The sequence below is a fragment of the Panicum virgatum genome, chromosome 2N (genome assembly GCF_016808335.1).
Source record: "Panicum virgatum strain AP13 chromosome 2N, P.virgatum_v5, whole genome shotgun sequence".
Classification (NCBI taxonomy): domain Eukaryota; kingdom Viridiplantae; phylum Streptophyta; class Magnoliopsida; order Poales; family Poaceae; genus Panicum; species Panicum virgatum.
Window position 1 is genome coordinate 69,972,500 of NC_053146.1, and position 4,503 is coordinate 69,977,002.

A 4,503-nucleotide genomic window follows, 5' to 3' on the forward strand; every position below is an offset into this window, starting at 1 on the left:
GAGTGTTATAAAGCATTCGAGAAGCGCTGCGCAGAACCTAATGATGCAAATGGTAGCAGTGACCCACCTCCGACAGAATGGCCACGTCATGCTAGGAAAATAAAGAAGCTATAAGGTACATGATTGCAAATTAGCTACAGTCTTTATTCTTCAGTAGTTAATATAAGCTCTTATGTCTTTATTACTAGATGGTGGCAAGAAAACTGGACGTGGTACCTTGAAAGGGATTGCTGCAGTGGCCAAGAGAGGGATGCATCAAAAACTAAAAATTGAATTTTCCGCAAAGCGGGGTGGTCCATGTGGAGAAAACAGGCGTACATTTGTGGACAAAGTGGTTATGTTTACAAGGAAAAGGGCTCCACTAATTGGAGTTAGACGGTGGAAAAATGTGAAAGAAAATGTCAAGACTAGTATCACACATGCAGTTATGGTATGTAAATGACACAAGCATATTTATTCATTTATCTCATGCATATATAGTGGTAGACACTTCATCAGCTACCTACAAAAGGTTGCATTAAAAATATCCATTTTCTTTCGTACAGTCATGTTGGGATATCGAAGACACTGATGAAATGAAGCAAAAGATTTGGAAGATTGCACAACAGCGCTACAAAAGATGGCGAGCCACTTTTAGTGCTACCTACAAGACATTCAACACTTAAGATGAGAGGATGAAAAACAGGCCTGAAGACTTAGACATTGTGGAGTGGCATTATTTGATCAAGTACTTTGGATCTAAGAAGTTCAAGGTACAACACTACTTTACAAACCTAATTACAGAATCATCAGTTCAAATTTACATTGATAAACATTACTTGTTTGCTGAGTGCAGTTAGTTAGCAGCCAGAACTCTTCAAATCGACAGAATTTGAGAACAAATCATCTGATGGGTTCCAAACCATACTCGCGGTGCAGTTGGGCAAATGTAAATACTTCTTACATTGTTTTTCACTTTCAATACATAAAACAAATAATATGGTATTAAAGCATTTCATATTGCACTCACAGAGAGATAGAGAAGCTGGTGCAGAGCCAAGTACTTTGCAACTCTTTAAGGTTACGCACACACGACAAGGAATATGGTCTGGACACCTAGCAGAAAAAATTTACGTGAGTAATTATTCGATCGTAATCATGGTTACACACTATATTTTATTATTTCTATCAGAGCATTACATAAACTGCACCTTCCATTGTCTCTTTCCCTCAGTCTCAGACATCATGGAGACTGTCAACGTCGGAATCCAATGAACAGGAAGAATCTACATGTGCCGCAGCTGACCCCGTTGAAGAAGACCAAGCTTTCCAGGAAACGAACCTAGAAGCAACAGGAGCCAAATCTTCCATGTCATGTGGCCATGGTTACATGTCGACTCGTAGTAACAAACGAATCTTTCAGGATAGACTTGAAGATAAAAAAAAGAGATTCATCGACTTCAACAACTGATGGCACAGAAAAATGCTGAGAAGGAAGCAAAGAAGCAAAAGCTTGCAACTTAAACAGGAAGTGATGCAGGAGGTCATAACAATGATGGCACAAAATAATAATCTGCTGCCAACAGAAGAGGTAATGCATGAAATCAGATTGTACAATTTTCTTTGTAATGTCTTGAATTAACTAGCATCATGATAATGAGCAACTATAATTGCTTATGGTTGAGGTTTACTGCTACACGACTGCTGCCAATCTCTTACTTGCCTAATTATTGCACACATATATGCTATCCCTGCATCGAACGATACGGCATCAGATGAACATAGGAGCGCTGAGGTAAACATTCCTGCTGCCCCAACTGAGAATGGAGGTAGGAACGCTGAAGAAAACACTAGTAATGTTGAAACACCAGCACAACCTCCAGAGCGCCATCTGAACCAGGTACGTGATGAATTAGAACAATTCGTATCACCATGTTTTGTGCATTCAGATAGAGGCAAAATTAATTGTTGCCACATTACAATGCAGATTGGGCAACAAAGTCAAACCACAACAGAGAAAGAAAATGTTCCACCTCGTAGTTTAAAGGAAGCATCTAACATTTCTAAGAGTCTGTTCAACAATGATAAAAGTGCGAAAGCTGCAGCAGCTAGTAATAAGACATACATTACTCAACAACAGCTGCTACATAAAAGGAGATCAAGTAGAAAAAGACAACAACAGGTAAGGAACTGCCGTTTCTCTTTTGCAAACATGTACATGCCATAAGTTTGTCATCTCACTATGAACCATGTTTCTCTTAAGCTGCAGGAGAATCAAGGTTCGGCTGCAAACTAAGACTAATCATTGCACGTTTCCAACATATTTTGATGTGTGCATCAGCTTTGAGATTTGCAATCGCCGGGCCAATGGTTATGATCAATGTACATCTATTCTTAACTATGTTATTTTAATATGTGCACTTGACACTAGATGTTGCTTGATGTCGTAGACATTATTGGTTTTATGCTACAAAGAAGTTTGCATTTGAATACATTATGGGTTTGAGCCCTGCTTGTTTGTAATCCCTGGATTCTTATTTGATGCTTTGATGATTGGAATTGTGCTTTGCATAAATTTCTGTTATATTTGGATTTGTTCTGATATTGGCACGATTCATATGGGCGTTGGGATTTCATACACAGAATATAGCAACGAATCGTATCGTTGACGGGATAGACACCAATTAAAATGCGACGACTCGAACTGCCGTTGGGATATCTTATAATGACATAGCGACGTCTCGTACTATCGTTGGGACATCCTATAAGTATATAGCGACGACTTCAAGTGACGTTGTGATATCCTCCAAGGATATAGCAACAGCTACAACTGGCGTTGTGATAACCTACAAGGATATAGCAACAGCTGCAACTGGCGTTGTGATATCCTCCAATGGTATAGCGACAGCTGCAACTGGCGTTGTGATATCCTTTATGGATGTAGCGACGACACGTCCTGGCATTGTGACATCCTCTAAGGGTATAGCGACGCCAATATCTGGCATTGTGATAACATCTACGGATGTAGCGACGACATGTTCTGGCGTTGTGATATCCTCTACGGATGTAGCGACGACACGTCCAGGCATTGTGACATCCTCTAAGGGTATAGCGACGCCAATAACTGGTGTTGTGATATCTTCTAAGAATATAGCGACGACAAGTCCTGGCGTTGGTATATCCTTCAAATATATAGCGACGACTTCAAGAGGCGTTGTGACATCCTCTTAGGATATAGCCACGGGTAACAAATCGTTGCTATATCTTACAAGGATATTGCAACACCATATGAGTTATTGCCACACCTGGATATTGTTGCAATATATGCTATTGCAACCGAAATCTTCTATTGCACTAGTGCGTGATTGCATCTAACCTACGTGGTTGCAAAATCAACTATAGCAACCCTCGCACTGGTTAGCGCGACGACCAAAGTCGTTGCTTCAACAACATATTGCCACGCCGACCGTCGTTGCAACAAACCTGCATTATCCCAACTGAATAAACAGTGCGATGAGATAGCCTATTGCCACCTGGGTATATGCGATGCCCAGATTCTTTTTTCAACGATCCTAAATTCGTTGTTTTTCCTTGATATTGCAACGAAAATGGGCTTATTGCGATGATTTTGGGGTGTCGCGCAACGTGCATTTCCTGGTAGTGGTAGGGGATGCTTGTTCTGCACTGTAACAGCATTCAGACATCTATAATCCACACAAAAACGCCAAGTTGCATCTTTCTTTCTGACCAATAGTACATGAAAAGCATAAGGGCTGGTGCTTGGCCTAATAATGCCATTGTTGAGCATGTCTTTCAGTTGTTTCTCTATTTCAGACTTTTGGGCAGGAGCATATCTATATGGTCTGATGTTGACAGGTTGTGCTCTAGGGATCAGATCGATAGAATGGTCACATTATCATTCTGGACGTAGCTGGGTGGGTTCCTGAAAGACATGTTTGTATTGAGCAACTAGCCCCTGAATTTCCATTGGCCATTGATTAGGTGATTCAGACAATATGTGAATAGAAGCATCCTGATCAGGGACATGATAAGAGACAGATCTTGGCCACATTTGAATGCAGTGAGTAGGGCACCACGTCTGATCAAGCCCTTGATCTTACCAGCACTAATAGCAGTACATTTGGACAAATTAGCCTTGAGACCGTGCAAAGTAATTCTGGCCCCTTTGCGAGTGAACCTCATGATTTTCTTTCTCCAATCGACCCACATTATGGGCTTATTGCGATGATTTTGGGGTGTCGCGCAACGTGCATTTCCTGGTAGTGGTAGGGGATGCTTGTTCTGCACTGTAACAGCATTCAGACATCTATAATCCACACAAAACGCCAAGTTGCATCTTTCTTTCTGACCAATAGTACATGAAAAGCATAAGGGCTGGTGCTTGGCCTAATAATGCCATTGTTGAGCATGTCTTTCAGTTGTTTCTCTATTTCAGACTTTTGGGCAGGAGCATATCTATATGGTCTGATGTTGACAGGTTGTGCTCTAGGGATCAGATCGATA